The sequence below is a fragment of the Astyanax mexicanus genome, chromosome 4 (assembly GCF_023375975.1).
Source record: "Astyanax mexicanus isolate ESR-SI-001 chromosome 4, AstMex3_surface, whole genome shotgun sequence".
Classification (NCBI taxonomy): Eukaryota; Metazoa; Chordata; class Actinopteri; order Characiformes; family Acestrorhamphidae; genus Astyanax; species Astyanax mexicanus.
Window position 1 is genome coordinate 56552663 of NC_064411.1, and position 23398 is coordinate 56576060.

The window sequence follows — 23398 nt, forward strand, 5'->3', positions numbered from 1 at the left end:
CAGCCTTTTACCTGGACTAAAGAGTTCTAAATGTAAACTGCAGGCAATATTGCATACAAGAGTTGGTAATTCCTGGTAGAGATACACTAATAAGGAACACTAACAGCTCAGTCATTTGTGCAGAACATCCTTCAGCCTCATGTGTTGCTGCCTCTCATGGCAGAACTTCCAACTGATAGCAGCATTTTTCAGCAGGATAAAAGTCTCACCCACACACAGCAAGGGTCCAGGAGTTTTCAGGATTCACGGGAACATATCCAAAAGATTGCAGCACTTTCTTGTCCTGGAGCAAATAGGTGTCAGGATAATGCAGGATGCAAATGCAGGTAATAAGGGTTACAGAATAAACTAAAATAAACACTGGGAAACATAAAGAAGCAAGCGAGGAAACAAGGAACTATAAAACTTAACTCAAAGCAAGAAATAAACAAGAAATAAACTAGGAAAATAAACAGGAGAGCAAATGGAGATGGAGAATAAACAACGATATAAACTACAAAGACAGACAAAGGAAATGCGAAAACACTGGGGTATAAATACACATGGAGGAATATGGAAATGGGAGACACCTGGGGAACAGGTAACGAGGGGGCGGAGCTACAGATTACAGTCACATGGAGGAACACAGATGAGAACACTTAGACAGAGACACGTGCAGGAACACAAGGGAAAAAAACAGGCAGGAAGTCTGAATGTTAGAGACAGACCAGAACTATTTCCTCAGTTTCCCCAATAAACTCATGTTTAATCAGTGTATTAAATTCAGTGTAGTGTGTGTTGAGCTGTGTGTTCTGGTAGCTGCTGTAAACAGGGACGCTCTGGGTCGTGTCTTGGGCACTCAGGGCAGTCGGTGGTCAGAGACAGGATTTCGGGTTCAGCAGAGGTGAGATGGTCTGTGATGCTTTCACTCTGTGTTAAATCAGTGAGCTGTACTCTCTCAGGGGAAAAGTCCACCGGTTCCCATCGGCAAGTTCCTCCCTCCGAACGGCTGCTTTCTGTTTCTGTCATACTTACATTTTTCAGATCAAACAAACTTTATTTTTGAACACATATAAAAAGAACTTTTTAAATGATGACTTCATTTATTAAGGAAACTATCCAAAGTGTTTGCCCCCCATACATTAACTGTGATCAATCACACTTTCCGAACAGCTTTAAATTTCACATTATTAGTGACCTGTATTATCAAGAAATCACTTAAATAGAAGCTGTCTGACAACATGAAGCAGATAAAATTTCTCAAAAAGCAGCACATTATTATTAAACCCCCATCTGAAGAAACTCATCAACAGAGTCATTGAAAAGGTTATAAAGTCATTTATTTCTAAAGCTTTGGGACTCCAGAGAACCACAGTGATTCACTATTATTCACTAATGGAGAAAAAACATGGAACACTGGTGAACCTTCCCAGGAGTGACCGGCCGACCGAACAAAATTACTCCAAAAGGGCATGAACAACTCATCCAGGAGGTCGCAAAAGAACCCAGAGCAACTGCACAGAATATTCGGCCATCTGTTCATGACTTTAAACTCAGGCGTACTTGGGTTGTGCAGCAGGACAATTTAAAAAATGCTTTTTATATTTACTCAGGTTATATTTGTCTGATATTAAACTTTGTTTGATACATGTAATAAATAAAAATACCAGTATGACAAAAAAGCAAAAACAAACAAAAAAACTTTTCAGTCACTCTAAAGAATTCTTATTAGTTCACCTTAGTATAAAGTGTTACCCTACATAGTAATAAAATAGGTCTGGAATAAAAGAATAAATAGAATAATAGAATAATAGTTGAATAAATGGCATTGTAATGTGACTATAGCACAGTAAAAAGTCAGAATTTCCATCTCTGGAAGGAAATAATTCTTTGAATTCATTTGACATGTATCTGTTGGTCATATTCCTCTTCAGAGTCTGAAAGCTCTTCAAATTTTTTAAGCCAAGTGTTTATCACATCTTTTTTTTTGCATGCCACAACCCTCTTTGGAAGATCAATTAAGCTTTATTAATGTTAATACAGACTTATAGTTCATAGGGTCATTGTGCATAAAATAGAAAGATAATAATATAAGCTAAATAACAGGTAAAACAAAATAGGGAAGGGGAAAAAAGCAAAAAAATGGCAAAAAAGACAAATATTAAGGAACAACAACAAAAAGCAGAACAGCTATGAAAAACAACAGAGAAATAAATAAGTTTTCTCTTCCTTCTTTTCTGGTTTCCTGATGAAGTTTCTGAAGTTTCTTATTTTGCTGGCTGCAGGAATGATGAACCTGGCTGGCTACAGTCAGTAACTAGTGGAAGAGCCCCCTTGAGGGGGATTCTGATAAAAGTGTTGTTGGACTTTCCTGTATTTACCTTCCAGAATTTAAAGGGGCATCCACACGGTTTGTCTTTGCATTCAATTCATAACCAGTCACTCTGGGCAATTGATGCCTTGATGCAATTGCCTTGTTGAAACGGGCCTGGGCTTATCATTTAGCCACAAAATATGGATTTTTCTGAGTGTAAATGAGGGGGAGGTGATATTTTTGTGAATGGTAATCAGAGCTGTAGAGAGAATCCCAGCCGTCTTCCACTGACAGTTCATATCGAGGCATTTAATCCAATTGTATCCGGAAGAATTGCTTCACCGTCAAAACGGTAATCTCCACAAATCCCGCAGCAGTTTGGGAATGCTAACGTCAGCTTTGTCAATTAGCCTCCGGAAGCTTAAAGTGGACTGTTTCTGAGGAACCTACGCTCTGAAGGGGCTCAATTCTGGGGGGTTTGATTCGGATACATGTAATCCTACACCTTCTTATCAGACCCGGCCGAGGATTCCCGAGGATTCCTCTTATTCTTGGAGACTTTTGCCTTACAGACTCAATTTTACAGCGAAATCCCAGTTGCTTCATTCTTCAGATACACTGTAATAAATCTTACTTTTATAGAAAATAACTTTATTGTATATAAACGTGTAAAAACTTAACTGTTATTTTTAAGTGTTATGTTAATATTGATGAACAATATTTACATTCATTTTATGTTTTTTACAGACATAGAAAAGAATACTATATTATTTATACAGTATTTTCTGATTTCTTAATTCACATTAAAATGTACAGGGGTCGGACAATGAAACTGAAACACCTGTCATCATTTTAGTGTGGGATTTTAGGTTTCATGGCTATAAATTGGAGCAGCCTGGTGTTCAATCTTCATTAATTGCACATTATTGCACCAGTAAGAGCAGAGTGTGAAGGTTCAATTAGCAGGGTAAGAGCACAGTTCTGCTCTAAATATTACAATGCACACAACATTATGGGAGACATACCAGAGTTCAAAAGAGGACAAATTGTTGGTGCACGTCTTGCTGGAGCATCTGTGACCAAGACAGCAAGTCTTTGTGATGTATCAAGAGCCACGGTATCCAGGGTAATGTCAGCATACCACCAAGAAGCACCAACCACATCCAACAGGATTAACTGTGGACGCTGTAAGAGGAAGCTGTCTGAAAGGAATGTTCGGGTGCTAACCCGGATTGTATCCAAAAAACATAAAACCACGGCTGATCAAATCACGCAGAATTCAATGTGCACCTCAACTCTCCTGTTTCCACCAGAACTGTCCGTCACCACAATCAATTATTGTGCTCTAAAACCAGATTGTCCAACCCCTGTATGTATTTTTTACTTTTAATTAAACATGCAGCTAACTCTAAAAAGGTTAATCGCCACACAAGTTCAGGTTTATTATGCCCTCAATCAGAACTGACTGTATCATGCTTCCAATTACTGGGCACTTAGAAACACCTATGTTTCTGATAAAGTGGCCAGTGGGTGTATTGCACAGATAAGCAGTGTTTAAATGAAGTGTTTGAGTGTGTTTTCTCCAGAAAGTTCAGGTAGGCATGAGTTTCTGCAGTGGACTCTCTCTTGCTCATCATTCATTCAGCTGCTATTTATTTTTGCTCAGCGCTGGAAATGACTATCACTCCAAATAATCACCATCTGCTGCAGCAGATTGTAGTTTAAGCATCATTACAGAGACGACCTCCGAGGAGATGCTGGCTGATGACCGCGTGGTGTGGTCCTCTAAAAGTGCCTTCGCTACACTCTTGGGCAATTGTGAATTGATTCTGGAAGCGTGTCTTAAATTCCAATTGCTTGCGTCACTTATAGAAGGATGAGCTGCTCCTTCTGTACAAATATTTGTGGGTTTTTCATATAAAACAAAAGAAATAATGCAGCAAGAAGTGGATAAATGTGATGTAGTCAATCTTTATATGTGTGAAAGTAATAGTCATATATTACAGTGATTACAATATTAGAGTTTATTGGGTTAAACTGTTCTGTAACTGAAATGAGTCTTAATTTGTTTCCATAAGGTGAATTTCTCCAGTTTTCTTACCATTTTCAGATCGTCGTTTAGGCTTACAAGAACATTCTTAGACCATTCCTTTTAATTGTGGAATCTTAATGTTCCCACAAAGCAAATTTGTCCTGTTTTCATAACATTTCTGGAATATCTTTCAAAGGTTACAAGAACGTTCCGAGAACATCCTCACAATGCTGAGGATCATTAGATCTCAGCATTCCCACAATGGAATGAATTTGTCCAGCTTTCTTAACATTCCCTGAACGTCTTTTTAAGCTTACAAGTACGTTCTCAGAACATGGTCAGAAGTTACTCAGAACATTCTAAAAACATTTAAACTTATGTTATCTAAAATTCCCTTAACATTCCTTTTTGATTGTTGTGGGAACATTATATCTCAGCATTCCCACAACGTGAATTTGCCCAGCTATCATAAGAACCCTTGAATGTCTTTTAAAGTTTACAAGAACATTCTGAGAACATCCTTAGAACATTCTAGGAACATTTTTAGAAGGTAGACAGAACATTCTAAAAAAAAACATTCCAAATTACGTTCTAAGGAAATTCCTGTAACATTCTAACATAGGACCTTAAATGTTCCTACAACATGAATTTCTCCAGTTCTTGTAATGTTCCTACAACATCTTTTTAAGGTTGTGAGAATGTTCTCAAATGTGGTATGAAAATACTCAAAACATTCTAAACAACATTCTAAATTACATTTTCAGAATATTCCCCTAATGTCCCTTTTTTTTGTGGGAATATTAAATCTCAATGTTCATGCAACGTGAATTTGTCAGGTTCTCTCATAGTTTCAAGAACGTCTTTTTTAGGTTCTCAGATTCTCAGAACATTTTATTCTGCTGTAAAAGGTCACAGGATGATCACTGAGCTATAAGTGTCCCTCTATCACTACTAGGAGTGACCGACTGTCATATACGATGCTCCTCAGATCTTCAGCATTACCAGCAGTTTACAGTGCGAACTTTTCAGTCCATATGTGTACAAGTGTTTCAGGGTGTACTTGTGTCTATGTTACCTCCTGGCTATATAAGCTATTATAATCAGATCTGCTGAATTCTGTACTTTTCGTAGTATTTGTGTTGGTCCAAGGCTACCTCCTTTTGCTCCGCCCCTTTTGTTCTTTGTTTTTAAAATGTGGTTTTACTCTTTATCCCCATCCCCTCAATATTATCCCCAGGTGTTTTGTGTTTGTATATATTGTGTTTACAATGGACCACTGTGTTAGGCCTTGAGCTCTGTGGAGCATTGTGGTTGTTCTGTTGTTCGCCACTCATTTCCATGTTGATTGTTTGCCGTGTTTACTACTTTGGATGGTGTGTTTTGTTGCTTGTTTTTTGGCTGGCCTGCTGCCCAGGTCCTGTTTCTCTGGTTTTGTGATTTTGTGTTTTGTTTCCAGTTTTTATGATTGTGTTTCTTTGTTTGGACTCTATGCTTTTATGGACTTTAATAAATACCACTCGCATTTGCATCCTGCCTCGTAGCCTGCTGAATCATTACACAGCAGCTCTGCAGAGAGAATAATGCACAATTTGGTGTCACAGTATGGCAGCCCATTTTCACCACGATAATAATAATAATAATAATTTTTTTAACCATCTCCTCCATTTCTGGAGGGAATAATGTTGACTTGTTTTGGGCGTTTTTACACCTGAAAATCTGGACTAAAGTCTGAAACAAAGACTTTTTTGTGAGTTACATTGGACCCAGCTTAAAAAAATGATGTTTCTAGAATGTTCCCCTAACATTAAATATTGTTTGTGTAAACGCTATCTTAACGCTCCCTGTTTTCTTAATGATACCTTTTGAATAAGTGATAATACATTGAGATTTAGGAGATTTGTAGCAATGTTAGTTTAGCTTAGCCTACCGAAGAAGATGCCAAACATGCCTTTTTTATACGAGTTCATCTGGGGTCATGACTTGACTTCATCTGGGGGCAAAAGTCATGTGATATTATACAATTTCATGGTTGAAATACTGTACAATGTACAATGCTAAAATATTGAGCAACTTTCTTGAAACTCATATTATTATTTTATCATAATATCGCATGTACTCTAAAATCCTGATATTAATTTAGCATGCTAAATGCTAAAGATTGACTTGCTGCTTCAAGAGACAAGACAATACAGATGTATTCTTCTCTTACCGGCTTTTTTCATCCCAGAGCGAGTAGAATAAACGTCTCTGAGCCGCTCGTGAGAAACACTGTATGTTCTCGGCTTCGCTGCAGAAGATCAAACTCTACCCTCAGAGCACAAATCCATAACATTAAAAAGTAAAGCGAGTGTAAAAACACTGGCTGTAAGCAGCTTTGAGGAAGTCCCAGCAGATCCCACTGAACAAACACATTAGAATAATACTGCAGAGAATCATTTGTCTAGAAGTGATATTTTTTTAAACGTATTATGCTGTTTACAAACCCAAAAGTGAGACAACACGGATAAGCTGCCCGTGAAATATAATATCAAGCCCAAAATTATCCAGGAAGGCCTTTTGTTTTGCTACTTTTTAAGATTGTTTTGTGGAAATCTACTGTACAGAATTCTGGATAGAGTATAAAATTCTATTATTTGGATGGTGGGTAAATGGTACATATAGGGGCTACAGGTGTAGGTCATACCATGATGATTATAATAATAGTAATAATAAAAATACACCTTTTGCTTTTACCTATCTTCTACGGAGTCCCTAAGGTGACATCATGATAAAAAACAAGAAAGGCATCTGCGAGATCTTCATTCATGGGAATAAGATAATTAAAGTGTGGGAATGAGATCCTAAGACAAAGCTAGACTCAGGAACCCTGAGAGTTCTGGGAACCCAGGGTGCTGCCAGCTAGTGGTTGGGTCCACATAGCTTGTTTTAACACGGCAAACACACATGCTAAAGTCCATTATATTCTCAACTCTGAACTAGCGAAATTGCTAGTTCTGTAGTTAGCGGTTAATGCTAATGCTGCTGCACCCAGCCTTAGTGCTGGAGAAAATTAAAAAGTAAAAAAAGTTAAAAAATATTGTTTAAAGCAATTAATTTAACAAACATAACTAAAAGTTTTAAGTTTAATTAACTCAAGTTGTCAGCAAATATTATAAAAAAAATGAGAGCACTTAAAATGATGGGTTTCTTTGATTTTACCAAATTGAAAACCTCTGGAATATAATCAGGAGGAAGATGGATGATCACAAACCATCAAACCATCAAACTGAACTGCTTGAATTTTTGCACCAGGAGTAAAGCAGCATAAAGTTATCCAAAAGCAGTGTGTAAGACTGGTGGAGAAGAACATGATGCCAAGATGCACCAAATAATGATTTCTGAACTCTGCATTATTTGAGGTCTGAAAGCTCTGCATCTTTTTTGTTATTTCATCCATTTCTCATTTTCTGTAAATAAATGCTCTAAATGAGAATATTTTTATTTAGTGTTTGAGAGAAATGTTGTCCGTAGTTTATGGAATAAAACAACAATGTTTCTTAAATACATTTTACTTAAACGTAAACCTATAAATAGCAAAATCAGAGAAACTGATTCATAAACTGAAGTGGTCTCTTCATTTTTATCAGAACTGTATAGGTAAATTCAACTTATTCAGACTAGCAGTCATTCTTTTTTTCATCTGAACTAATCCATACAGTGTCTGAAATTCACAGAGCAGATCAGAACCCAACCTTGTGATCTTCTAACCGTGTTCCTCTATGAGAAATGCACTGTTGCCACCTTGTTATCCCTCTTCAACTCATATCCAGAGCATATTTAAGACAAGAAAAGTTTTCTCTGAAAGCTTCCCAAGAACCCAAACCCACACTGAGACTGACGTGTTTGAAGCAGGACCAGCAGGAAAAGCAGAGCCAGGAATAACCCGGCGGTCGGTGGCATGGCTGCAGGAGTGGTGTTGGTTTTGGGGGAAAACCAGAGGAACAGAAAGTGACTGGTGTTCTTCTCCATCGCGGGGAAGTCCCTACTGGTTAAACAGGCTACTGTGGGAGGAATTCCCCCTGCAGCCAAACAGGCAACATCTGTACTATATGTGCTATTGTACCTTGTACTCTATGGACCATATTTTAGCGATCTATAGCGATCGCAGTCGATTGCAAATGTGCAACAAGCAACAAAACAGACCATTTAAAGTAGTAAACACGGCAAACAATCAACATGGAAATGAGAACAACGAGTGGCGAACGACCACAATGCTCCACAGAGCTCAAGGTCTAACACAGGGGTCCACTGCAAACCCAAAACACCTGGGGATAATATTGAGGGGATGGGGATAAAGAAAAGAAACACATTTTTTTTAAACAAAGAACAAAGTGGGCGGAGCAAATGGGGAAGCCTCGGATCAACATAAATACTACCAAACAGTGGAAAAGTAAAAAGAACATAAGGTAAGGTAACATAAACATGAGAACACCCTAAAACACTGATATACTGTACATGTGGACTGAAGAGTTCGCACTGTAAACTGCTGATAATGGTGATGATCTGGGAAGCATCGCATACAACAGTCGGACACCCCTAGTAGTGATACAAGGAACACTAACTGCAATGTGTCGGTGTTTCTTTGGTATCGTGAGGGCGCAAAAAATATGCCTTGCCCGTCTCAAAATGCAACGCAAAAGGCCTGAACTGAAGGTGTAATTCCATTCATTTTAAAATGTCTAGTTGTGTCTTTAGTATGAATAAATGCCATGTGAGCTGGTTTATGTAATTAAAAAAAGTGATCCAGTGATCCAGTATAACACTGCTTTAGTCCGGTGGAGACTCTGATTGGTTAACAGCACTGCAACACCAGGACGCACGGGCGAGACGAGTTAAAAAAGGTTTTAAAATAAATACATTTACTTTACAACATGTGTAATAATACCCTGCTAAGTGCAGTTCAGCCACTGAACTAGTCTTAGAGTCTCTGTAAAACACCAAATCCACCGGATATCCTATTTAAAACTATAGTTACTTACACACAGAGGTGTGTAGTCCCGGTCCAGAAAGTAAAAATCCACCCTAGTATTTTTTGTTGTGTTTAGTGAATGTATTGGGGTTTATAGTGCACATAAACCGCTATCAGTCAGACTTGGTGGATGCTGAGGTTTTTCTTGGTGGTATATAATAGCAACACTATTATATTATAGGTGTTGCTATTCTTTAGCTATTATTTGCAAAGATATTTCTAGGTGGTTGCTAAGGTTTTGCTATTCTTTAGCTATTATTTGAAATAGTGTTTCTAGGTGGCTACTGAGGTTTTGCTTGTGGTTGCTAAGGTGTTGCTATTATTTAGCTATTTATTTGCAATCTATCTGAATACTACAAGCAATTGACACAACTAATGTAAATATTTTATAACTGTATTAAAGTCCTATCCATTATTATACACTTTAAAGGTTTGCTAATGTTAATGGAGAGTCTCTATTGTCCCTGGTTCACTATATACTGTACTTTATATCCGTCATATACAGTTTAATGTGCAGTACTATTTTTATCTGCTGGTCCAGCGGGTGCAGTAGAGTGGTTGCCGTGTCTCTGAAGGTTAGGCTGCAGTATCGTGGTGTTCCTCTACGGGAGCGATTGAGCTGCTATCTCCTGCACGTGTAAAAGTCTTCAGGTGGAAACGAAATTACCTTCCAGCCATTGTTCCTGAAACACCATCTGGCAGCCATGCTCCATCAGGAATCACACCTAACAACCTCCGTCCCGGCGCTGTCCCTCAAGCACACTCGCTCAGACATCATTACTAACAGCATCGTCCCTGAGACAGCGTCCCTAATGGCATCATCCCTTACCCAACGTCCCCGGCAGGAGTGTCCCCTCTCCAGCACTTTATACACAGCTTTAAATCACAGCCAGGAACGTACAGAGACTAGAAAACTACACAGGAAAAATCGAGATACAGAACAGAGAATACAGAGCGTTTTTCCAGTTAACTCAACCGTAACTGATAGCATTTCAGTGCAGAGAACTGTATACGTCTTGTAGTCCTTCTGGGCTCTTAGCACCTCCACCTATCCTCACCTCCTCTGTCTCTAAAGTACCTTCACAAAATAATAAGTAAAGATTAGCAGCACTGTAGCAACCATCTGGAAAAACACCATTGCAAATAATAGCAAAGAGTGGCAACACCACAGCAACCACCTAGCAAAACATTTCAAATAATAGCTAAAGAATAGCAAAACCTCAGCAACCACATAGAAACACCATTGCAAATAACAGCTAAAGAATAGCAATACCTCAGCAACCACCTAGGAACACCATTACAAATAATAACTGGTATGCGCTGCAACAATTTAAAGTCAGACTGACTTAAAATGGTTTTAAAATTTTACGCGTTAACTTCTTTTAGTTTATTTGTTAGCATGTATTTTTTTTTAGCTAGCCAGCATTAGTCACTTTATCATCTCTAACAAAATCTATTCACTGTCTTTATAGCCCAGCTTAGTCTACAACTTCTCTAATTCTCCAATAATAACTGAATTAGATGCAGCTTTGCATCAGTCTTGTACTCCTTCTGGGACATCTGGGATATTAAATAATTGTATGTATTAAAAATAATTTTAGTTTAAATAAAATATTTTTTTTTATTATAGAAATAATGATGAAATTGTTTTACTACAATATAATACAGAATTATTATTTTGTTCAGTATTCAGATAATGAAACAAAAAGCAACAAAGGAATACATTTTTATTATTACACTGCATGATTTTGTTTAATTAATATAATAATAGCAGTAACATCAGATGATAGTAAAATAGTATTAATATTAACTCTAATCTATGCAATGAAAACATGCATAATTATAATTGGTATTATTATAGATAATTGTAAGGAATTATAAATGGCTAATTATTAGGTATCATAATAATAATCTTTTTTAATGCGTTATTTATAGATCTAGTAATGTTTGAGTTTTACAGTACATTGTGTAAGTAACTCTATAGATTATAATAGCATTAATATTAAATGTATATATAAAATTAAGCTAATACGTATTCGGGTATTATGGAGTGATTGGGTATTATGAGAGAGAGAGTGCCGCCTGCTGTACCCACCCAGAGAGAGCATGTCCAGCATGTCCTGAGCATGTCTCTCAGACTCTGGCTGCTGCCAGCAAGATTTGAAAGCAGCGATTTTCTGATCAAAAGCCTACTGGACCAATCGAAGCCACTATATATAAATACGTTTTTATATAGCCCGGCTATAAAACACAGCCATGACCTACAGGTTGGAAAACTAGGCCTGGAAGCAGAAGGTCACTGGTTGAGTTCTGTGGACTGGGAGGACTGGGAGGGGGATGGAAGGAGAAATGCAGTGTCCTTTTCACTCAGCGGTCAAGACTGAAGTGTGTCCTTGAGTAAGGAGTCCTCAGGCACTAGGGTCCATATCTCTGTTTATATTACATGATGGATGGACCAATAGAAATGCTACAAAATGCAAAAAAAAAAAATATATATATATATACATATATATATATATATACATATATATATGGAACCAATTTATGCATTTATTATTATTTGTAATATACACAGTAGAAAAAACTACAGTGTAGCTGTGCGTGATAGCAGCTCAGCAGTGTTGCTATGAAACAGGCTTGGTTGCTAAGGTGTTGTTAGGCAGTTGTTAGGGTCATTGTGCTGGTAGGGTTAGGATGAGGTTGAGGATAGGTGGTTGCTAAGGTGTTGTTAGGCAGTTGTTAGGATTAGGGTGCTGGCAGCTGTCTCTAAAGTGCTACTATTCTTGACTTATTATTTTGCAAAGGTGTTTCTAGGTGGTTGCTCAGGTGTTGCTATTCTTTAGCTATTATTTGCAATGGTGTTTCTTTGTGGTTGCTGAGGTGTTGATATTCTTTAACTATTATTTGCGAAGGTGTTTGTAGGTGGTTCTGCCTTGCGGTTGTAAGGTGTTGGTATTTATTAGCTGATATTTGCTAAGACGTTTCTCTGTGGTTGCTGAGGTGTTATTCTTTAGCTATTATTTGCAATGCTGTTTTTAGCTGGTCGCTGAGGTTCTGCTTTGCTGTTGCTAAGGTGTTGCTATTCTTTAGCTATTATTTTGCAAAGGTGTTCATAGGTGGTTGCTAAAGTGTTGCTATACTTTAGCTGCTATTTGCTAATATGCTTCTAGGTGGTTGCTGAGGTGTTGCAATTCTTTAGCTATTATTTTGCGAAGGTGTTTCTAGGTGTTTGCTGAGGTTCTGCTTTGTGGTTGCTAAACCGTTGCTGTTCTTTACTTATTATTTTGCAAAGATGGTCCTAGGTGGTTGGTGAGGTGTTGCTATACTTAAGCTATTATTTGCGAAGGTGTTCCTAGGTTGTTGCTGTGGTTCTGCTCGATGGTTGCAAAAGTGTTGCTGTTCTTTATTTATTACTTTGTAATGGTACTTCTGGGTGGTTGCTGAGGTGTTGCTTGTCTTTAGGTACTATTTGCTAAGATGTTTCTAGGTGGATGCTGAGGTGTTGTCATGGTATGTTAATACCATGAAAAACTGTATCAGGACGCGGTCTTTCCTCATCTTTATGTCAACTCAGGCCGAGTGTCAGTGGGCAGCAGTATTTATTAGCGTTAGCGATTAGCAGTTAGCGGTTAGCGCTGTTGTCCAAACAGCCTCGGGTTATAATCAGTGTGTCCTCCCGGACCGGACCCTCCCGGGGCACGGATTACCTAAAAGCCTGTAATGAAGTGAATCTGTAAATTATTCATCACCATCACAGCAGATACGACGTGACAAATGTCAGATGATTACAGTGATGATTAGCATACAAATAATGTCCTTTAGAGGAGATTAGACCCCACACGCTGCTCTGTAACGGTTTAACATGCATTCACACGCCATTTAATTTAGAGATATATTACACTGCATATATGTAAATATAGCATAGACGTTTATTACATCTAATGTATACAAATACCCATAATAAAACAACTGCATATGATCATATATTATTAAAGCCTATCGGATTCATTTTCATTTGGTAATTAATCTTGCATTAATATATATTAGACATATATTTAATACATATATGCACGTTTTTATTTTTTGTATTTTTGTTCATACATAGTAAATGAATAGTGAAGTGATCTATCAGACTATGAAGGAACACATAAGGAATCATGTAGTAGCTTAAAAACAGTGGTAAACAAACCAAAATTCGGAGGCTGGTTACTCTGATGACTCTTATCCCGTACAAAAGTCCTGATGAGTGCCAGTTTCATTGTCATGTCTGGTGCTGAAAGCACGTCTGTGTCTCCCACATCCAGCTCTATCTGCGATTCTCACAGTAACAACTACAATACCCAGAACGCACCACTCCATGACACAACACACACTCCCGATCACATGACACGTCACATGACGCCACCAGGAAGTCCCGAGTACTGATTACTCAGTGTATTTAAGGGCCATGCTCACACTCACACCTCGCCGAGTATCTGTTTGGTAAATCCTACAATACAAAGCGTTTCTCTTGCCCTTGCTATTTTCCGTGTATGATCCTGTTTTTGTCTTCTACCGACTTTGATTTTTGCCTGCTCCCTTGTGTTGGATTACCGTGTATGACCTGGACTGTTTATTGTACTTTGGATTTTTGCCTAACCTGTGATACTGCCTTTCCGTGTATGAACTCTGGACTGTCCTCCGTTTATGGTATGGTTTCTCTACACTGTGCATTTTTGGTATTGACCCTGTTTCTGTTGACTACCCCTGTTTACTCTATAACTTTAATAAAAGTTATTTTATTGTATCTGCACCAGTCTCCTTCCTGTCTGGCCCTGACAAGATACTCGGCCGTAATGACAGAGACTGCGGATACAGAGTCTATTAAGTCTGGTTTGGCTAACCAGGGTCGGCTTTTAGGTCAGCACCAGCAAACGCTCGCTGGTGTGACCCAAGCTGTTGATGAGCTAGCACGCCACCAGGTTAACCAACAGCAGCAGCTAGCCGATATTATGAGTCACCTCCGGGGTTTGTCCACCCAGAACCCTAGCCCAGTGGTTAGTCCTGTAGCCAGTCCTAACAAACCCACTACTCCCGTTTTCGCTGTGTGTAAACCAGAGGTCTATGACGGTAACACTGAGAAGTGTAATGGATTTCTGCTCCAGTGCTCCGTGTTTTTTAGCAACTCACCTCCTGCTTCTGATAAAGCTAAAATCGGGTTTATAATTTCTCGGCTGTCTGGCAAGGCTTTGGACTGGGCTACAGCGATTTGGGAGAGCATTTCTGAATCCAGCTACGACACTTTTTTGTCTATTTTTCGCAGCGTTTTTGATCATACACGCTATGGGCAATCTAGTGGAGAGCTTCTGATTTCCTTGAAGCAAGGTAAACTATCTGTGGCAGCCTTTGCTCTGGAGTTCCGTACGTTAGCCGCTAGCAGCGGTTGGAACGACCCTGCTCTCATCTCCATGTTTCGACACGGACTTAACCCCGAGATTCAAAGAGAACTTGCATGCAAGGACGACTCACTCACCCTGGATCAGCTGATCGCTCTGTCTATCCGTCTGGATCAGCTCCTCTCCCGTAAGCCCAAAGCTGTTAGCCACACTCCTGTGGTTCGCCCTGCACTACTCCAGTCCGGGAATCCAGTTCCGGAATCTGTGCCTGCACCCAGTTCCGAACCCATGGACATCACACGATCCAGACTATCCGTCGCTGAGAGGCAGCGTCGCATACGCCTTCACCTGTGCCTCTATTGTGGTGGTCCAGGTCATCTAAAGGCTAACTGTGAACTCCGGCCCAATTCTGCTCAAGCGTCTGCTCTGGGACAGCGCGTGGAGAGTGCTCCACGCGCTAACGTGGTATGTACCCCTGTTTCTACACTTAAAGAAAAATGTTTTGTGTTGCCTGTTATTATTACCACTCCAACGGATGTTTTTTGTGTCTCAGCGCTTGTAGATTCTGGGTCGGAGGGGAACTTTATCAGCCTGGATTTGGTGGAGGAGCACGCCATACCCACGAAAGTTCTCCCCAAGTCGATCTCCATCCATGCCATCGATGGAGAGACTGTACGCTCCAAACCTGTGACCCTGCAGACTCTTCCTCTCACCCTTCAAGCCAGCGCTCTACATGTGGAACAGCTCTCTCTCTATGTGCTCCCACGCACAGAACATCCACTGGTTTTGGGAGCGCCATGGCTAAAGACACACGACCCCGTCATTTCATGGAGCCTGGGAGACATCACTGCCTGGTCTCCTTTCTGTCGTGAGAACTGTTTATCTTTAATTTCACTCTCTTTGCAATCTACCTCTGTCGAAAGCCCTAATTCTGTAGATACCCCTGCTATTCCCTCCGAGTACTATGATTTTTCTGATGTGTTTAGTAAAGCTAAAGCTACCGAGTTACCTCCGCATCGCCCCTATGATTGCTCTATTGATTTGATAGAGGGTTCTGTACTGCCCAAAGCTCGTGTATACCCATTGTCTCGTGATGAGGAGAAGGCTATGGAAGAGTATGTTAGTGAAGCTCTTGCGCAGGGTTTCATTCGCCCATCCAAATCCCCAGTTGGTTCAGGTTTCTTCTTCGTGAAGAAGAAGGATGGGGGTTTGAGACCCTGCATAGATTACAGAGGCTTAAACGACATTACGAAAAAATTCGCTTACCCGCTCCCGTTAATCCCAGCAGCACTCGAACAGTTACGTAATGCTGTGTACTTCACCAAACTCGATCTCCGTAGCGCTTATAATCTCATTCGCATCAGGGAAGGTGACGAATGGAAAACGGCGTTTTCCACCACCAACGGCCACTATGAATACCTGGTCATGAGCTACGGTCTCGCTAACGCCCCAGCCATATTCCAGTCATTTATGAACGACATATTTCGCGATCTTATTAATCACTCTGTTGTCCTTTTTATAGACGACATCCTTGTCTATTCCCCAGATCTCCCCACACACATACAGCATGTTCGCCAAGTTCTCCAACGCCTGAGAGAACATAGCCTGTTTGCCAAAGCCGAGAAATGTGAGTTCCACACGCAAAGGGTCACATTTCTCGGCTACGTTATTAGTTCCTCCGGTGTCCTTATGGACGATGAGAAAGTAACTGCCGTTACTAATTGGCCAGTGCCCCAGACCATTAAAGAACTCCAGCGATTCCTTGGCTTCGCTAATTTTTATAGGCGGTTCATCCGTAACTTTAGCTCCATTGCTGCGCCCCTGACTGCTCTCACTAAGGGGGCTGCTAAAACCCTGAAGTGGTCACCCGAAGCGGATCGCGCTTTCTGTGAGCTGAAAGCTGCGTTCACTTCAGCCCCTGTACTTAGGCACCCTAATCCCGAGTTTCCCTTCGTAGTGGAAGTGGACGCTTCCGAATCGGGTGTTGGCGCGGTTCTCTCTCAGCGTAGTGGGTCGCCACCCAAATTGTTTCCTGTAGCCTTCTTCTCACGCAAGCTTTCCCCTGCGGAGCGTAACTATGGGATAGGGGATAGGGAACTTCTTGCTGTGAAGTTAGCTCTAGAAGAATGGCGTCACTGGCTGGAGGGGTCCGTTCATCCGTTTACTGTGTATACTGATCACAAGAATTTGGAATACCTCCGCACGGCTAAACGACTTAATCCGAGACAAGCACGTTGGTCTCTTTTTTTCTCTAGATTTAACTTCTCGATCTCGTTCCGTCCGGGAAGCCGTAATACTAAAGCTGATGCGCTGTCCAGGGTTTACAGCACTGTGGATAGCGCATCCCAGCCCCAGGAGGCTGAACGCGTTCTTCCTCCCTCTGTTCAGATCGCAGCCATTCAATGGGAGTTAGACGATCAGATTCGCCAAAGTAACGCTAATCACCCCAATTCTGAGGACTGTCCTCAGGGTAAAACGTTCGTACCCGTCCAGTTTCGAGACAGGCTCATCACCTGGGCTCATTCCGCTTTAACCTCTGGTCATCCTGGTGTCACACGCACGTTACAATTACTCTCTGCCCGTTACTGGTGGGATTCTATGCGTGCTGATGTTCACTCATTCGTTACCTCCTGCTCTGTCTGTGCGCAATGTAAAACGCCTAAAACCCTTCCAGCCGGTAAGCTACTACCTCTCCCTGTACCTGAGAGACCTTGGTCGCATATTGCTGTTGATTTTATTACTGATCTGCCTGTATCTGAGGGTTATACTACAGTTCTCACTGTTGTTGATCGTTTCTCTAGAGGGGTTAAATTTATTCCATTCCCAGCTCTGCCTACTGCCTTCCAAACTGCTCAAGCTATTTATATGCATGTATTTAGACACTTTGGTATCCCCGAAGATATTTTGTCTGACCGTGGTCCTCAATTTACCTCTCGTGTGTGGAAGGCATTTTTTGAACATCTCGGTGTACATGTCAGTCTCACTTCTGGGTTCCACCCTACATGTAATGGTCAATGTGAGAGGGTTAATCAGGAACTCGGGAAATTCCTCCGCACATACTGCTTCAAACATCCCACTGATTGGTCACAATACCTCGTTTGGGCTGAAATTGCTCAAAACTCCCTTGTTAACACTACCTCTGGCCTCACCCCCTTTCAGTGTGTTCTGGGTTTTCAGCCTCCTCTAGCTCCTTGGACAGCGGTGTCCACTGATGTGCCGGCTGTGGATGAATGGATGAAGCGCAGTGAGCAGGTGTGGGAAGACACGCATCGTAAAGTCTCTGAGGTACTGCGCGTGTACAAGGAGCGTGCGGACAAGCACCGTGGTGACAGCCCAGACTACCAACCAGGAGATCGGGTGTGGCTTTCTACCCGGGACTTTAGGTTTGAGGGTAGTTGTAGAAAACTCCTGCCTAAGTTTATTGGTCCTCTTAAGATTTTGTCACGTATTAATGAAGTTACTTACAAGGTGGAGTTACCCCCTCAGTATCGTATTAATAATTCTTTTCATGTATCTCTCCTCAAGCCTATGGTCCCGGGTCCGCTCGCTGACGCTGCACCGGCTGATGTTCCACCCGCGGCTGTGGAGGGGGAGGGGTCGTCCACGTATGCTGTCCGGGAGGTGCTGGATTCACGCAGACGTGGGGGTGTACTCCAATACCTTATCGATTGGGAGGGGTATGGTCCGGAGGAGCGTTGTTGGGTGGCTGCCAAAGACGTGCTGGACCCTGCCTTGCTCGTGGAGTTTCATGCTCGTTTTCCTGGTAAGCCTGCTCCTAGGCCCCGTGGACGTCCCAAGCGTCCTCCGACCTCCTCTGCTCCAACTCGTCGGGTTTCTCGCTCTGGTGAGCCCCGTCTGTCTGGCACCTCCGCTCCGACACCTGCACCTCCCGCCGGTACTCCCTGTCCGCCGGGTGGTCGTCGCCGGGGTCGGCCCCGTTCTGCCTCCGCTCCGGTCCCTCAGGGGGAGGGTACTGTCATGTCTGGTGCTGAAAGCACGTCTGTGTCTCCCACATCCAGCTCTATCTGCGATTCTCACAGTAACAACTACAATACCCAGAACGCACCACTCCATGACACAACACACACTCCCGATCACATGACACGTCACATGACGCCACCAGGAAGTCCCGAGTACTGATTACTCAGTGTATTTAAGGGCCATGCTCACACTCACACCTCGCCGAGTATCTGTTTGGTAAATCCTACAATACAAAGCGTTTCTCTTGCCCTTGCTATTTTCCGTGTATGATCCTGTTTTTGTTTTCTACCGACTTTGATTTTTGCCTGCTCCCTTGTGTTGGATTACCGTGTATGACCTGGACTGTTTATTGTACTTTGGATTTTTGCCTAACCTGTGATACTGCCTTTCCGTGTATGAACTCTGGACTGTCCTCCGTTTATGGTATGGTTTCTCTACACTGTGCATTTTTGGTATTGACCCTGTTTCTGTTGACTACCCCTGTTTACTCTATAACTTTAATAAAAGTTATTTTATTGTATCTGCACCAGTCTCCTTCCTGTCTGGCCCTGACATTCATCATAGCATTTATTTTCTTTATTCCTCTTGCCATAATCTGGATTCGAACATTACTCAAATATTCACTATTCACTGTATACCTGTAACTCTACCTCTTCACTACTTTACTTTAACTGATGCTCTCAAACACTTTATTAAGAGACAAGAAATTCAAGTAATTAACTCTTGATGAGTTCTGCACAGCTGTTAACTGAAAGCCTGAATTCCAGGAGACTCTACCTCATAAAACTGACTGAGAAAATAAAGCCAAGATGTGTAAAACTGATCATCTAAGTAAGAGATGCTACTTTTTGAAGAAGGTAAAATTTAAAACATATTCTGGTTTGTTTAACAAATTTTAGTTGAACCCCATTGAGCGGCATAAAGTCAACCAAAAGCAGTGTATAAGACTGGTGGAGGAGAGCATGATGCCAAGGCTCATGAAAGCTGTGATTAAAAATAAGGGTTAGGGGTTATTTAAACCCCCAAATATTGATTTCTAACATTATAACATTAGAATCGTTGTTTCTTAATGAATATGAACTTGTTTTCCTTGCACTATATAAGATCTAATGTTCATTTTACTCAAACATAAAACTATAAATAGCAAAATCAGAGAAACGGATAATTTTTAATTTTCTCTTATTTCTTCCAATTGATTGACCCAACATTTAAATGAATGCCACAGAGATCTATATATAAAGATACGTTATATATATATATATATATATATATATATATATATATATATATATATATATATATATATATATATATATATATATATATGAAGGAGGTTCTGACCTTCACTGTGAGGTTCTTGTATTGGCTGGATCTCTGTGCCATTCATTTAAATGTTGGATCAATCAATCGGAGCAGCTATTGATCTTCATGCGAGGGGGTTTGATTTTTCCTGAGGGGGAGGGGTTATGAATGGATAAGTGCTTGTGGGAGAGGGGGCAGGGCTTACACTCTTAATAGTTCATTGATCTATTCAATAAAGAGAGAATCAATACAGTTTTTCAAAAGATCATATCCCAATACCTATATCTCAATATATTGATATTTTCTTCCACTTCCACCGTTAAGAGATCTGAGTGTGAAGAACCTTTCAATTAGAATAATACATAATAAATAATACAGCACAATTGATTGAAGAGACAAATTTTAATAAATCAAATAGAATATATTATTAAACTGAAATTAAATATTTTCTTATGGAGTGAAGACGTTTTTAATATAGTCTAAACATGGAATATATTTGATTTCATATTTAGTATTTTTTTATATATATATATATATTATTTCCTATTTCTCAACATTTGAACTGAATAGAAATGCAAAAATCTAAATTTCATGCCTGTAACACATTCCAGTTATTTTAGTGCACTGATATTGTATGTATAAAAAAATCCATAACATTTACTTATGCAAAAAAATTGGTGCAAATTATTTTATACATTTTGATTTACAAACGCTCCCATCCACTGGTGGTGCTGTGGGGCTGTTTTGCCAAATGTGTAAAAACCTGTCTGCCATGTGTTGAAGAAGAATTGAGAAAAGAGTGTTGCAACAGCTACATTCATGCTGCTTCTGGAGCTTAAAAAAAGGAATTAATGGACGAAATTCATATAGAAATGGTAAAACCTAAGTTTAGTTTAAGGAATAGCTTTAACCCTTGTGTGGTGTTCAGGTCTGTGGGACCCGTTTTCATTTTTCATTAAATGAAACAAAAAATATATTTTTTCTAACTCAAACTCATTGGCATTGGCTCATTTTTTGTGAAAAACATATATCAAAACACATTTTCGATAAACACACACTGTACACCCCCCCCCCCCCCCCCACACACACACACACACATTTATATTACATACAGTATGTTTGGCCAAGGGCTAATAAACATTGCTTCATTTGTAAATTTGAAACTAAACAAATTTTCTACTCATATCTTGAGTTTAATTCATTTTCTTTTACATTTTATTAAAAAACTAATAAAAAAAGAGTAGCACTTTTTAAAAGAAATGTAACATAAGAAAGGTAAAGGGCAAATATTAACCATGTAAGCTGTTTATATTGCTTGCAATTTAGGTGAAGCGAGCATGTGTAAAGCATTTTAATGTAAAATTGCTTAATTTTGCTGAATTAAATACAAGTAACAAAGTAAACGAGTAACAAAAATATGAACACCACACAAGGGTTAAATTTGTTGTTTTGCTATATTGTATATATATATTTAAATTGTTTGATTGTTGCTTGCCCGGGTTGCATTATTATTTTGTTGATATAAACAAGAGTCAAACTATATTTAATGCACATCGAACGAGTCCAGCGATGGCCTTTTTACGCTGTCATCTATCTATTGATAACCCACGTCTTCCACAGCATCACGGCCTTTTGGCAAACATTTAATTATCAGCTCCGACACACAAAGCGTCTCCAGCTGGAGACATTTAGAGAGAAAGGAAGAGGGAAAAATGCGCTGATGGAGGAGGGAAATGTCACGCAGCGCTAGTTTTCTTACTTTACCCGCTGAAATGCTGTTGGAAATAATCACCTGCAATTTTCCTGTATTGACGCGGCGTTCAGACGGAGAGCCTGCAGACAGCACAAATATCTTTCAGCTTAAATCCATTAACAACACAAGAGGCCCAGCCATTACCCAAATAGTGCCATCACCTCCGAAAGCCTGCTCAGAACAATCAATCTCTCAACCCAGCGCAGGAACGAGTGGATAAAAGTGTTCAGTGTTCACGTATTAGTGCACTTTTAAAAGATCCTACAATGCTTTAGAGTGCTGTTCACTATTCAGCCTCAAAACTCTGAACTAATTCAGTCTGGGTGATCAAAAGTCAACCATAAGATAATGTTGGGTTTTAACTTCAAAATGTAAAATTTCTCCAACACTGGAGGTTAACATCAAGCCAACGTTTGGTTTCTGACTTTAAACTGATTTTCATTGACAACTACAATTCAATATCTGTCCAACATTGGAGATTGAGGTAATGGCAATGTTGGGTTTTGTTTTCAACACAACTATAGTTCAACATCTATCTGACAATGGAGGTTGACGTTTGATGTCAAGCCAACACAGGACGTTAACATCAAGCCGATGTTTGGTTTTGAAATAAACAACTGTACAACTTTGAAATTGGATTTCTCTCCAACACTGGAGGTTGATGTCAAGCCAGTGTTGGTTTTTTTCCTCAACAAAAGTTTAAAGTTTAAAGTCTTTCCAACGTTGGAGGTTGACGTTTAGTGTTAAACCAACATTGCAGGTTGATATCAAACCAACATTAGGTAAACTGGATTTTTATTTTTATTTAAAATGCAAAATTTGTTCAACATTTGTTGGTTAACATCAAGTCAACGTCAAGTCTGATTCTTATTTACACTTGAAATTCATAATTTGTTTAATATTAGAGGTTCAACATTAGAGGTTAACTTTAAACCAACTTTTGGTTTTGACATCAACCTGATTTTTTATTTCCAACTAAAGTTCAGGTCAGGTTTTTACATCTGATACTGTACTACCACCCCCATGTTTAATAATAGGAATAAGGTGCCTGAACTATGCTGGATACCATGCCTCCATTAATAAGGGCAAGCCACCACTGAGGCAGCAAAGAAGGCCCAAACCACAATACTGCCACCCCCATGCTTAACAGTAGGAATCAAGATCTTATTTTTATTCTTATTTTATTCTTATTTTGGAATGCACTGTTTCATTTATTCACGTACAGTACTGCCTGATGTTTCATTTTGAATGAATGGGCATTAAGCATCTAGCAGGAAGTTCCTCACAATTTTTCACCTCACACTCTAAAAAAATGATTTTGTGTTTTAGTCAGAAGAACTAATATTATCAAGTTGAGTGAATTTACCGGCCAGTACAACTCAATAAAATTAGTTCAGAGAAATGAACCTGAAATAAACCTGAAAATTAAAAATGTTTGTTGAGCCAATAAAATAATGTGATTTTAACCAACTTTTACTTTTACTACATGTATCAATGCGCTTTTTACAGTGTTGGCTCATACAGCTTTCCCATTGGCTCCTGGCACCACATATTTGCATATTAGGTGTTACATTACATTATATTACATTTCATTTGGCAGACGCTTTTGTCCAAAGCGACTTACAATAATGAAGTACAAAAGTAATAGGAATTT